Genomic DNA, 14723 nt, shown 5'->3' on the forward strand with positions numbered 1-14723 from the left:
GTAGCCACCTATTGCTTTGATGACTGCTTTGCACACTCTTGGCATTCTCTTGATGAGCTTCAAGAGGTAGTCACCGGAAATGGTTTTCACTTCACAGGTGTGCCCTGTCAGGTTTAATAAGTGGGATTTCTTGCCTTATGGGGTTAGGACCATCAGTTGTGTTGTGCAGAAGTCAGGTGGATACACAGCTGATAGTCCTACTGAATAGGCTGTTAGGATTTGTATTATGGCAAGAAAAAAGTAGCTAAGTAAAGAAAAACGAGTTGCCATCATTACTTTAAGAAATGAAGGTCAGTCAATCCGAAAAATTGGGAAAACTTTGAAAGTGTCCCCAAGTGCAGTTGCAAAAACCATCAAGCGCTACAAAGAAACCGGCTCTCATGAGGACCACCCCAGGAAAGGAAGACCAAGAGTCACCTCTGCTTCTGAGGATAAGTTTATCCGAGTCACCAGCTTCAGATATTGCAGGTTAACAGCAGCTCAGATTAGAGACCAGGTCAATGCCACACAGAGTTCTAGCAGCAGACACGTCTCTACAGCAACTGTTAAGAGGAGACTTTGTGCAGCAGGCCTTCATGGTAAAATAGCTGCTAGGAAACCACTGCTAAGGACAGGCAACAAGCAGAAGAGACTTGTTTGGGCTAAAGAACACAAGGAATGGACATTAGACCAGTGGAAATCTGTGCTTTGGTCTGATGAGTCCAAATTTGAGATCTTTGGTTCCAACCACCGTGTCTTTGTGCGACACAGAAAAGGTAAACGGATGGACTCTACATGCCTGGTTCCCACCGTGAATCATGGAGGAGGAGGTGTGATGGTGTGGGGGTGCTTTGCTGGTGATACTGTGGGGGATTTATTCAAAATTGAAGGCATATTGAACCAGCATGGCTACCACAGCATCTTGCAGCAGCGTGCTATTCCATCCGGTTTGCGTTTAGTTGGACCATCATTTATTTTTCAACAGGACAATGACCCCAAACACACCTCCAGGCTGTGTAAGGGCTATTTTACCAAAAAAGAGAGTGATGGGGTGCTAGGCCAGATGACCCGGCCTCCACAGTCACCAGACCTGAACCCAATCGAGATGGTTTGGGGTGAGCTGGACCGCAGAGTGAAGGCAAAAGGGCCAACAAGTGCTAAGCATCTCTGGGAACTCCTTCAAGATTGTTGGAAGATTATTTCCGGTGACTACCTCTTGAAGCTCATCAAGAGAATGCCAAGAGTGTGCAAAGCAGTCATCAAAGCAAAAGGTGGCTACTTTGAAGAACCTAGAATATAAGACATATTTTCAATTGTTTCACACTTTTTTGTTAAGTATATAATTCCACATGTGTTAATTCATAGTTTTGATGCCTTCAGTGTGAATGTACAATTTTCATAGTCATGAAAATACAGAAAAAACTTTAAATGAGAAGGTGTGTCCAAACTTTTGGTCTGTACTGTACATCTCAGACCAAATTAAGAAAATGTCATCTATGTACCTGCCGTACTTAAGTAAACTATCTGTAACTGTAGAATACATTATTGAATGTGTACTAGGTAAACTTTTATATGTGTGTTGCACTAGCGGACCACTGAAAGGGAGAAAATGAGAGCACCTTAATGATATTGCTAATGGTGGAAAGAAAATGAAAGTTTCTGGTGCTGCGAAACATTGAATAGATACACTTCAATGTAATACCAAAGGCTTCCATACATATGTCATAGCGATGTTCGGGACCGGGATTCCAGGAGAACATTACTTAACCATGAGGGTTCATTCAAACATCCAAACCAATGGGTCCAAGCATGGACCGCTAAAGCAAAGACTACCCACAGCTCTCCAAACCAATGTGTGATAGCTTTCTTAGTAATTTATAAAGCTGTCACGCTTGAGTCGGGAGAGCTGCTGCCAGTCCGTGCTTTAGCAGTCAATGTTCGGTGTCTGATTGAGCCCTGAAGCCTTCTGGATGTTACTTTTAAACACTATTGTACCATTTGGCTTGAATTTAAAAATGTCAAATTTTATACCGCTACTTATACTCACCATTGATTTTTCTACTTAATAATATGTCATGCAAATGTGATCCTGCTACATATATTGTATTATTGTGAATTGTGGGCGGCATTGATGATGTCATTTTAACAAGATCTTGAGTGTATTTTAACCCCTCACCTGTGCCAGGCTAATTGCTATGATTAAGAGCTGAGTTAGCAACTACCTACCGGTAAGTTCTTAGCTCCCACCTTAAAAAAATAATCAATGTCCCAGATAACCCCTTTAAATAGATTAATGCCCACTGGCTATAGTCAGGTCGGTCTATAATAGAGGTCTGCTCCAACTGTGGTCAGAAACCACAGAAATTGTGACTGAGATCTAAAAAGTTTGTTGAAGGGATTTGCTTTCTCCATTAAATAGTTTAGTGTTAAATGGACTGAACGAGACGCTAGAGAACGTAAGTGAGATTTTGGCTAATGAGGTTTATTTTTGCTTTGGAGTGTAATAGGAAATATTAGACAATCTCCTTTACGTGTGAGTTCTGTTAATTTGAATAATGTTTTCACAATGGAGGATGTGATATTGATGTCATTGCTGTATCACCAGATGAGAATATAGAGGAATCTGTCAGTTAGCCGAGGTGTGGTATGGACTCTGCATTATCAAGAAACATGATGGAAGTCGATCTATATGTATGTTTTTTATGTATTGCAACATTTAATGAGTTTCCGTTTTGCAGAAAATGGATTGTGTTTGTGTCTGGGCTGGAATCTAAGAGCAAACGTCTCTCATTTTGAAGAATGACATGACTGAGGGTGAGGAGACATATAAGCCATGCAATGATCCTCTTGGAAATTAAATATGCAAATTGTCTCTCCAGAGTGGAAGAGGATGTGAACTCTAGCACCATCTATTGTGAGGTAGCAAGGCTAAAAGTCAATATTGACCCTTTAATGAGCCTTGCCACATGACTAACTACAAAAGCCAAACAGAATCTCAATTTGAAGGCACGTGTTTCGGTGTATTTGCCCCTTTTTAGTGCAAAGCATGAGATCTGAACTGGCTGTATGAGAGGCCTCTGGCTGGGGATCTAAGGAGTAATGTTTCTCCTTGTGGAGAGTGACATGCCTGACATGACAGGGTGAGGAGACTTTCTTCTGGGAAATTAAATATGTTAAAAAAAAAATGTTGCCATTTTCCCTTACAATTCATAGTAAAAGTAATAGTGTCATTCAAAACTAAAACTAGCACTGCAAAAACAAAAAGTCTTCATACCACTATAGTGGGTGAAAAATATTTGAAAAAAAGGAGTAAAAAATTGAAAGTGAAAAAAAAAATATGAAAATTGGCTGGGTTCTTAAGGGTTTACAAGGGTTTCTATAAAAATTAAAAACATGGAGGACTTCTCCAAGAACTGAACCTGCTAGTGCAACTCAACCCTATCAAAATAAATAAGCCTAAGATGCAGTACCAGACAATGACCATAAAAAGAATGGCGCTATTCCTACAGTACAAATAACTATCCATGATTTTCTTATCTAATACAAATGCTTTAAATATTTTCAAGTGAAACATTTCTCCACGTGAAAGCAGGACTAAGCACTTAGTCAAGCTGTTTCTTGGAGAACATTGAATTCCTTTGTACAAGTGAAGCTGAGACAACAGTCTCATCGCGTCATGAGTCAAGTGGTATGCTGAAATTCACATTCATATATTAGAGGAGCACTTTTTTTTTTAAGAGGGCACTTGAAAATTTTGCAATCATCAATTTAGCAAAATTCTTCCTTGCATATCTGTACAAGAAGAGATTGTGTCCATCTAGATAAAGAAGAATGTAGCACTCTCAGATTCTGCATTACTGAGCCTGGCCAAGAGACTATTAAATGTTTTATCGTGCTGCCATTTCAACACATGTTATTCTGAACTGATTCATTAAATGTTCTGGGAATGGAGGATGTCAACGCCCAGGGCACTGTCTAGTAGCTAGAATTGGTCTGAATCGATTCGCAGGACCCTGGTCCAGCTGCCGAGTCAGTAATTGGTGGCTGTTGGACAGGAGACCAGAGAAATAACTCCTACCTCCTGGCATCGGGGCTCTACTTTTTATTAGCCGGCCTGGCGTGATGTCACACAAGGATGACATCACGCAAGGCTGGCTAATCAAAAGAGGAGCTGCAGCTGCCGGGAGGTAGGAGATAGTTTTCAAGGTTCCAGTCCAGTGGCCACAGATTACGCGGGTTTTGCAAATCAATTCACATTAGCTCCATTATTAATTATGTGGGGACAAGGGTGTGAATACTTCCTCCATAGTCTTCATTAAAGGGAACCTGTCAGGTCCTTCCAAGCTACCCAAGATTGCCCCATAGCTTCTCTAAAGGGAACCAGTTAGGTCCATCCAAGCTACCCAATGTTCCCCCCATAGTCTTCACTAAAAGGAACCTGTCAGGTCCCTCCAAGCTACCCAAGTTTCCCCCATAGTCTTCACTAAAGGGAACCTGTCAGGTCCCCCAAAGCTCCCCTACATTCCCCCTTAGTTTTCTCTAAAGGGAACCTGTCAGGTCCCTCCAAGCTACCCTAGGTTCCTCCATACTCTTCACTAAAGGGAATCTGTCAGGTCCCCAAGCTACCCAAGATTTCCCCATAGTCTTCACTACAGGAAATCTGTCAGGTCCCCCCAAGCTACCCAAGGTTCCCCCATTGTCTTCACTAAAGAGAACCTGTCAGGTCCCACCATGCTTCCCAAGGTTTAGGTTACCTGTCATGTTCCCCTAATGGGGATTTTATGGTTTAAAATATCTTTGGCTTCTGAAAATAAAAAAAACACACTAGGCCTACACGTTACGAGGACTAAGGTTTAAGAGCTCTAGTGCTTGAACGTAGGCCCAGTGAGTTTTCTTTTTTTAATTTTCATTTTTGATATTTTAATAGTTACTAATAAATAATGTTTTTTATAGTCCTTTTTCATTGCAGTTGCTGGATGTCTTTCTGCCTTCTACAATTTGATCCTGCAGTTATGTTTTACTGTACTTTCTTCCATCTGTTCCCTGTCCTGCTCACCGTAGGTCATCGTCAAGAGAGGGCATATCGAGCGTAATGACACTTGATCATCTATTATAAATTGTTCCTGAACATTGCAAATAAAACACAGAAATACTTTCATGCACTGCTTGCAGTCATCAATGTACATCCCAAGCAGACAGTCCATGCCACCCAGATCTTTCCTGTTGGAAGAACAAAACTTAACCAAAAATTCCAAAAATAGAAAACAAAGAAGATGGAAAAGACGTGGGTCGGAAAAATAAGCACCAGGCTGCTCAGTCCCTGGTGGAAAAACCCAGCACTAAAATGGAGGATTAGTTTGATCTCCCTCTTTCTATGCATGTCATTGTTTGTAATGATTATTGATGAGTTAACGACTAATATAAAACAATATATCATACAAAAATTTGATACAATACCCCAAACCTTTCAAATGTGCTATGGAAAAAGAAAGAAACAAAATCGCCACTCGATTGATATGCACAAACTAAGCGTAAAAATAACTGTTAACTATATTAATACCAAAAAAAAATTGGGGGTAATTATTAGAATCACTTTATATCCTACCTCTTATTTCCATGCAGATCACTGAGAGTCCTTGTCCTTGGGAATATTAATCCGAAATGATTGATCTACTGATAATCTACATAGAAGCTGAGCTCCTGGTATATCCTGTACATTAAACTGGAGCACGACATAGTACAGCTATCCCGTCCCCTAGTCATTCACTCCTTCTATTCATTCCGCCCTGTTTCCATAGAAACCTGATGGAGAATAGAATTTTCTGTGCTGACTGGCTGCATTGCAACAAAAACACATGTTGCAGAAACACTGCTGCACAAAAGAACATCTAAAATCCACCAGGTTTTCAGGCAACCATTTCAATTTTTTCCTATACAAATAATAATCTTAGAGATAGATTAGAATTAGAATGAATGATAATTGTCTGAAATCTGGAGTGTGAAATTTAGCAAAAAAAACAAAAATGTAGCCAAAGGGGGCGCCGAGGTGCCAGAGCACAGCGGTTCTGGTGTCTGAAGGAGGGACAAAGGCTGCTCTGCCACCAATATTGGAAATGAAGCATAAAAGGTTGGGAGCTATTCCAATTAATTCTAATTGCATATTTGTCTTTAAAATATTTTAAAGTACTTGTGAGGCTGAATCACTATTCATGGACAAGCCGTGAGACAGGGTAGTCAGGAGGTCCGAGGTCAGATACCAGGAGGGCTCATAGTACAGAGGGGCGAGACAAAGGCATGGTAAGGTAACAGTCCGAGGTCAAATACCAAGAGGGTATTTTAAAACTAGGGAGTACAACAAAGGAATAGTCAGAGGCCAAGTCTAGAGTCATATACCTGAAGTCAAAATCAGAAGGGTTAATCCAAGAGAGTAGTCACAACAAAATCCAGGGTCATCAGCAAGATCAGTAGTCAGACACAGAGCCAGCAAACACACCTATCTAAAGCAATTCTACAACTGACACAGATTATTAGCAGCTAGCCAGCTAAATACCTCGCCAGACTGAGCAGCAGGACTGTGAATCAAAATGTTGACAACCTAGCACGCCCCAGGATCAGATTGGATAACTGGACTGTCACTCACAAAACTGACAGTCCAGCAGACTGCAGATTTCATAGGGCGGCTGAGCTGTCACTCCCAGCGTTCCTTGGCCACAGTCAATGTAGAAACCGTGACAATACTTTTGATAATTGGGAATCTGGGTGTTGAGGTCCTCAGTTGCTAAAATGCCTAGGGAGAAGCGCTGTGTCATCAACTTCTGCTCGACTCTGGTCTAAGGACTCTCTAAGAATCCATACACTAGTTGGAGTTTCAAAACCGGGATCTCCACCAGTTAAAACTTTTGACGAGTTCGCGTATACACAGCCTAAGATATGTCACTAATGTCTCGTAGTTGAAAGTATAGGGGGTCAGTAATGCGGTACCCATTTACTGCCGTAGGTCCTTTCCCACCAAAGTATACTTGTGCCACGTTTCATTGTATGCTATCATAAAGAAATAAGTATCCAGCAGTGGAATCCTGTTCTAAAAACACTTCTTTATGAATGACTATAAAATGATACAGTAGCCATCACCAAATAAAATAGCCAATGCGTTTCAGGCAAAGTCCTGAGTCATTGCCTATTATCACACTGCAATTTAGCTTCTGGATCCGTGGCTCTTTGAGCTTCCGTGCACTGAACCTCTTGATAGGTAAGCTGACCTATGATCAAAACTTTGGACATGACAGTATGACGTGTTTGCGCATACACAGACTATAGTATGTCACTAATGTCTCGTAGCCGAAAGTATTGGGGTTAGTAATGCGGTGCCCAATTTCTGCGATAATATTTTGTCCATTCCCTCCAAAGTATATTTGTGTCACGTTTCATTGCATGCTATTGTAGAGAAATTAGGGTCTTATCCAAGGAAAAAATTATAGTTAATAATTAAGATTATGCTAACCTGATAAGGTTGTGAGCACACAACCATATAAAAGCATAGACAGTCAGCTGCTGCAGATCCAGAGGTCTTCCAACTAGTAATGCAGGAGAAAAGGAGAAAAGTTGTGGATTTTCCGCCCTGCTGATCAATAATGGAGTCCTGATTGTGAGATGATGGCGCTGTGATTTTTTATTAATGGTTACTAATCAACGCATTTCGAAGTTGTTCCATACTTCTTCTTCAGAATAACCATGTCACATGGCATAATTTAGAAACGCGTTGACTAAGAACCATTAATAAAAAAAACGCACCACCATCATCTCACAATCTGGATCTCCATTATTGATCAGCAAGCCACAATTTTGCTCCTTTTCTTGTGCCTGTCTAAACAAGCAGACACTTTTGGGAAAAAAAAGGCACAAATGGAGTACATTTGAATTTCAATTAATGAGTCACTGGATCTATCTGAACCCTTTTTTTGGGGGATACAATGAATAAGTCTATGGATTTATCTGAATCCCTTTTTTCGGGGATACAATGAATGAGTCTATGGACCTATCTGAATCCCTTCTTTCTGGGATGCAATGGATGAGTCTATGCATCTATCTGAATCCCTTCTTTTGGGAATGCAATGAATGAGTCTATGGATCTATCTGAATCCCTTCTTTTGGGGATGCAATGAATGAGTCTATGGATCTACCTGAATTCCTTTTTTTTGGGGATACAATGGATGAGTCTATGGATCTATCTAAATCCCTTTTTTCAGGGATACAATGAATGAGTCTATGGATCTTCCTGAATCTCTTTTTTTCGGGGATACAGTGAATGAGTCTATAGATCTATCTGAATTCCTTTTTTCGGGGATACAATGAATGAGTCTATGGATCTATCTGAATCCCTTCTTTTGGGGATGCAATGGATGAGTTTATGGATCTATCTGAATCCCTTCTTTTGAGGATGCAATGGACGAGTCTATGGATCTATCTGAATCGCTTTTTTTCGGGGATACAATGGATGAGTCTATGGATCTATCTGAATCGCTTTTTTCAGGGCTACAATGAATGAGTCTATGGATCTATCTGAATCCCTTTTTTGGGGATACAATGAATGAGTCTATGGATCCATCTGAATCCCTTTTTTCAGGGATACAATGAATGAGTCTATGGATCTATCTGAATCCCTTTTTTCGGGGATACAAACTGAACTGTACAGGCAATTATGCAACATGCATGAGGCATGAACCTCAAGATCTCAACTCAGGGACCACATGTCAGTAGAAAGGGTATTAGAAAGCTTCTGCTCTAATGAAAATTTCTGAAAAAAAGCTCTAACTCATTGTCATATCGCAGATTGTAATATACAAATGTGCAGTACTAATACAAAATAATAGAAGAAAACCTCAGAGGAATATTCAGCAAGAACAATGGGAGTCTCTTAACTAGAGGGCAAGTAGAGAGCAGCTGTTTATTCGAGCACAATGATACTATGGTTTCTGGATGCCATTGCAAATGAGTAAAGGATCGTAAGAAGAACACAGCAGGAGATGACTGGGCAGAGAAGAGCGCAGGCTCTGTGTGTGTTATGTAACATGAGTCTACATACGGTATGCATTGTGAAACTGGCAGCCTGAAATTAATTGGTGGTAGAGGGAATGTCCCAGAGGTGCAAGTAACTGGAAACAGATTGCCGCAGCTAAGATGGTGTTGAGCACGTGATTGCAGCTGGAGAACGAAGACAGACAGTGAGTGATATGAATATCTACAGTTATTGATTGTGTCGTAGAAAGGTTTTGTATTATTTACACATAACATGTTCCAGACTCATCAGAGTGTATGAGGTCAATAGCAGACAATGATATTTGACGCTCGATCACATTCTCCAGAACCCAGGGGCGGAAATTTAATTGGTACAACAGGGGCCCAAGAGGTAAGGAGGCCCATTCTCAACTCCAAAGAAGGTGAAATTGTCCATTATGATGAGCTATTGGACTGCAAAGGGCCCATGTATTGCTTTTGCACAGGGGCCCTCATCTGTCTATGTTCACCAGTGCCAGGACCTTTATCAAAAAGGGTGTAGGTCTCATTACCCAAAAAGAACCTTAATCCTACATCTTATATGTCATCGGTCCTATATTAACCTCTATAGCCCTATGGACACTCCTCAACATTGACATTGCAACACGAAGAAGGAAAAGTTCTGGAATGAGGAAAATCACAAGATGGATCGATGTGTGACTGATATGCAAATGATGAAAAAATGGAAAAACTTTCAAAACATCTAGATTTATTCAGCGCCACGTGCAGAAATCCCAGGACTTACAGCCTTGGCTGCTATCAATGAGATTATTAATGGTCGCCTGAGGAATGTTCTGCAAATCATCAAGATCCACTGCTGGCAGCTCCTGTGTAATCACCGACCAATGACATCCCAGATGTGCTTGATGGGAGACAAGTTCAGAGATGCAGCAGCCATGGGAGAACGTCTAGGCCACGCAACCTGCTCACAATAGCACGAGCAACATGGTGCCTGGAATTGTGTTGAAAAGTGGATCCTGTGACACTTTGGAGAAATGGCCGCACCACTGGTTCCACCACCAAATCAATATAACTCCAAGTTGTTCACCTGGAATGAGATGTCTGGTTACCATTTATTACGCCACCCCAGATCATGATTCTGAGAGTAGGACCAGTGTGACGTTTCCTTGTGAAGGCCTTTTCATGGAGTTGTCCATGTGGTTTCCTGACCACTCTCTGGCCATTGCGTCCAAGACAAGAGCAGAACTCATGGTTAAAGCGGATGGACCTCCATTCCATCCTCCATTGCTGTTTTGGTCTGCACGATGATAGCCTTTGAGAGCAATAGCGTGAAGTCAGTGAAGAGTCACGGGGGAACATCCCACCAGTCCTACTCCCAGGATTATGGTGTTGAAGAATGTATGTACATATACAAATGGGCTGATAATATTTGGTATAGGTATTATGCACAAGGTGTGCCATTTGTACCAAAAAATAATGAGTACATAATGGCCCAAATAAGAACACCAAGAATGTCCATACTAGTGCTCAAAATGCAATTCTGTTTATTAATCGGTTACATTGTGGACAGCTTATACAAATCTTGGAGACAATAATGGGATAAACAAAGGACTGAGCAGAGAGGCAAGGTAGGGGAAAAGAATAACACGAAGGCAACAGAGGGAAAATAAAGTGCATCTGGTACAGTTAAGGGTCCTTGTGCAAAGTAGCAAAGGGCTGCACTTTGACACGGAGGGACGCACGACTCCTGGATACAGTATGGGTGAGCAATAATTTACATTTGGGGACCTGTTAGCACTTTAAAGAGGGATATAGGGACGGATTCTTCTACCGTTGTCATATCCCTTGTCATAATACTGGGACCCAATTTTGCTACTTTGCACAAGGACCCTTAACTGTACCAGATGCACTTTATCTTCCCTCAGTTGCCTTCGTGTTACTCTTTTCCCCTACCTTGCCTCTCTGCTCAGTCCTTTGTTTATCCCGTTATTGTCTCCAAGATTTGTATAAGCTGTCCACAATGTAACCGATTAATAAACGGAATTGCATTTTGAGCACTAGCATGGACATTCTTGGTGTTCTTATTTGGGCCATTATGTACTTATTATTTTTTGGCATAAATTTGTATATGGAGTAGAAGGCCCTTCCTTAACTATGTTGACGTCTTGGTTGTGTCCTTTTATTTATTAAGGTGTGCCATTTGCTTGCTCACCTGTTTTGGTTGTGCAATTGTAGTCACAAATCTATTGATTGAGTAGGTAGGGAGAATTTATTGTGTTCTCCTGGGAGTATCCAAACAGTCTGTGGCTGTAGGAATCAGTGGCATCAGAGGTTCAGAGAATACTGGGGTCTCGATGCGCTACCAGAATGAAGTTCCAGTCTAAAAATTAATTGTGGACATGGGGTTGGTGGATCAGAAGCAACAAAAGCAGTTACAATCTTAACCATTCCATGAACTATATTCTTAGATCCATAAACAAACTGTAGATTACAATTGTTTTTATGTCAGCAGGCTTGAAGTTCAATGGCAGGTAATGGGACTCCCATTTGGATGCCAATATCTGGGTTTCTCTCTCGTAAAGATGAAGAAAACTATAAAAATGTGTTTGTAAAACAACAGCATTCCTATTGAATGATACATGAAGCATTACAATACACCATATCTGGAGATAAGAGCATGAGGAAGCTTAGAAACCTTGAAACTAACTTAGTATCAGCCATAGTTCTCAAGAAGACAAAACCTGTGGGATCAAACTGTGTAATGTCACTGTGACATAATATCGCCACTTCTATTCTTTACACACGCGACTGAACACAGATTTTCAAGGGTGAAATGGTGTTTGCTGAGTTTTTCCAGCTGTTTTGGGTGTAGTAGGAGTGTAATAGGAGACAAGGGACTAAACAGAAATGTTGACTCTGGCTTTCCAGCCTTTAGCACAGAAATCTCACATCTCTCCAAAGATCTCGAAGCGAAGCACTCTCATTAAGATGAATCAGACACTGATCATAGATATGAATAAAAATAATCACAAGCCAATATTATTTGTAATATGATCTGGATTTGTGTCACTTTGACACATTCTTGTTTGAATAAAGGGTTGTATTGTAATAGAGTCTAGAAAAGAGAGGTCTTAAAGATGTCCTTAGAAATAAGATGATTGTTGAAATGATTATTTTGACCTCTTTAATGTCCGGCCTGAATTCTGAACTTATGTGGAGGGATTTATGGTGCGTACATGTTCTGCTGGACAAAATTGGACTGGCCCACCAAAGAACCATAGGATTCTTTGTTAGATTGTGCTCTAACACAACAGTGAGGTACAGAAATTCAGTAGAAAGCCCATTTGGAGCCAATCACTTGTCATCAGGGCTAATACCTAGAGGTTAATTCACAGATAACATATTGCAGGGTTCCCCAACTCCAGTCCTCAAGGCCCACCAACAGGTCATGTTTTCAGGATTTCCTTAGTATTGCACAGGAGATGTAACTATTGCCTGTGCTGATGATGGAATTATCACCTGTGCAATACTAAGGAAATCCTGAAAACATGACCTGTTGGTGGGCCTTGAGGACTGGAGTTGGGGAACCCTGACATATTGGATCTTATGGACATGTCCTGGACAAAGACGGCATGCAGATGTTCTGTATAGATGGAGAGATGGTTTTCATAATCATTCTTCTGGTGGGCCCAAGGAGCTCCAGTCCAACCTATGTGTGGGTGGAAAGAAGGTGTGGATCTTCTCAGGTGACATGCCCATGAACTCTGTTCTTTAGTCTTATCTGTGACCTGGTTTAGTTTTAAGTCATCTTATCGCCCCCTTGGATTATTCAGTTGAGTGTTAACACTTGTTTAGATAGGTATGAAAATGAAAGGCAAATATGCTTTCATCTACGGTCAATTCAAGACATATGATAACTCTTGTTATTCCATTTACCAGGTTCAAAAGAGATGCTTACTAAATTACCACCGCCATGAAAAAGTTAATATTAAACATTAAGCGTCTGATTTTTCAAAATGTTTGTGCCAGAAATCTGGCGTAAAACACCTTGAAATGTCGTAAAAATTTTACGCAACACAAAGTTCAGAAAAGTGAGCAGGGCTGGGGGCAAGATGGGGCATGACGATGTGTGCCCAATAAGTTCACGGGGTGTTTTTTTGCATATTTTACCTCAATAAAATGTAATTGCTAATCAGGTCATTACTTTTTATGTAAACAATGTTATCATAAGTGCTGAAATGGGGAATATTTTTGAGACATCTTTAAGCCTTTGCCAATGGCCAGAAGTCTCTGGTTGGTGGGTGAGTCTACGGGGCATAGAGTTGACCGAACCTTTATATTTTCATTCCTGGAATGTAAGTCATTCCAAACACTTGATCCATATTAGTTTTCAAGTCTTCTTATCTCCCTCTAGGAAAACTTATTCAATTGACTGCTACACTTGTGTAAATAGTCTAATATGAAGAAAGAAAAAGGCAAATAAATATGTTTAATCTAAGTAAACTTTAAAATATTTCGTAACTCTTGATATTCCACTTACTGGTCAAAAGCCACACCTAGTCTACACAAAATAGAAAATAACAAAAACTATATGTAATAAAACACCGGTATGAGATAACACACCTAATTGGCACAATTTCATGATTTAAAGGGTTGAGTGATGATTTTCTGATCACTGAGGGTCCAATCGCTGAGACTTCTAATGATACTGAGATTTGGGTTCTGAAACCCTGAGAACGAGGCCGTGAAGCACCATCTTCAATAAAGCAGAGGTGCTCATGCTCAACCTCACCTGTCTTTCTTTTTGTCAATGGTCCTTCTAGTTTTTAAGAATACTGACACTTTCCATCAATTACCATATTTTTCAGACTATAAGACCCCCTTTTTCCCCCCAAATTTGGGAGGAAAATGGGGGTTGTGTCTTATAGTCTGAATGTAGCTTATTGGGGGTTGCGGCAGTGGTGGACCGGGATCTCTGGAGGCAGGGTCCCTTCCTCAGGAGGCCAGCAGCAGCAGAAGCTGTGCGATGCTGTGGGCCCGATGTCGGCGGTGAGACAGAGCGGAGTGCATTGCTTTCCCGGCGGCTACTTTCCTAAAGCTGTGGGTCGCCGTGGGCGACGCATGAGCAGACTGGGATCTTGGCCCAGCCAAGATCTCAATCTGTGCATGCGCCATCGGAGGCGGCCATCTCCCTGAAGCTGTGGACCGCTGGAGGTGAAGCATGCACGGGAATTGGATGTTTCGCCCCCAGCAGTTCGCCCCCAGCATTTTGCCCCCAGCAATTTGCCCCCGGGTACATTTCACCCCCGCATATTTCGTCCCCAGCATTTGGCCCCCAGGATGTTTTGCCCCCGCACATTTCACCCCCGTACATATCGCCCCCAGTTCGAAAAATGCAGGGATGAAATGTGCGGGGGCGAATCTTCCTGGGGGCGAAATGAGAGGGGCGAAATGTGCGGGGGCGAAATGTACCTGGGGGCGAACACATGGGGGTGAACTGCTGGGGGCAAATTGCTGGGGGCGAACTGCTGGGGGCGAAACTTCCCATAACCAGCATGCACATACTGGGATCTCGGCCCAGTCGATACTAGTCTGCACATGCGCCGCCTCTGGTGGCCAAAAGCTTCAGGAAAATGGCCACCGGGAAAGCATTGCATTCCACTTTGCATCACCGCCGACACCGGGCCCACAGCATCGCAATGCTGGGACATCCCCTTCTCCCACTCAGG

General features: G+C 41.7%; 1 long non-coding RNA gene across 3 annotated transcripts in view; it reads right to left on the reverse strand.

Annotated features, from left to right (window-relative positions):
• The window catches only part of LOC141172084 (uncharacterized), a 54919-nt gene that overhangs the window by 26825 nt on the left and 13371 nt on the right, over positions 1 to 14723 (reverse strand). Inside the window, exon 1 of one of the 3 annotated variants that reach the window (XR_012252414.1) lies at positions 5585 to 5766. The exons of the other annotated variants lie outside the window; for them this stretch is intronic. This is a non-coding gene — a long non-coding RNA (uncharacterized lncRNA). Of the gene's footprint in view, positions 1 to 5584; positions 5767 to 14723 lie in introns of those variants that run through there. 3 annotated transcript variants of the gene reach the window in all.

This window comes from Phyllobates terribilis, unplaced genomic scaffold (genome assembly GCF_046119375.1).
Source record: "Phyllobates terribilis strain yellow unplaced genomic scaffold, ASM4611937v1 Scaffold_12__6_contigs__length_324123572, whole genome shotgun sequence".
Classification (NCBI taxonomy): domain Eukaryota; kingdom Metazoa; phylum Chordata; class Amphibia; order Anura; family Dendrobatidae; genus Phyllobates; species Phyllobates terribilis.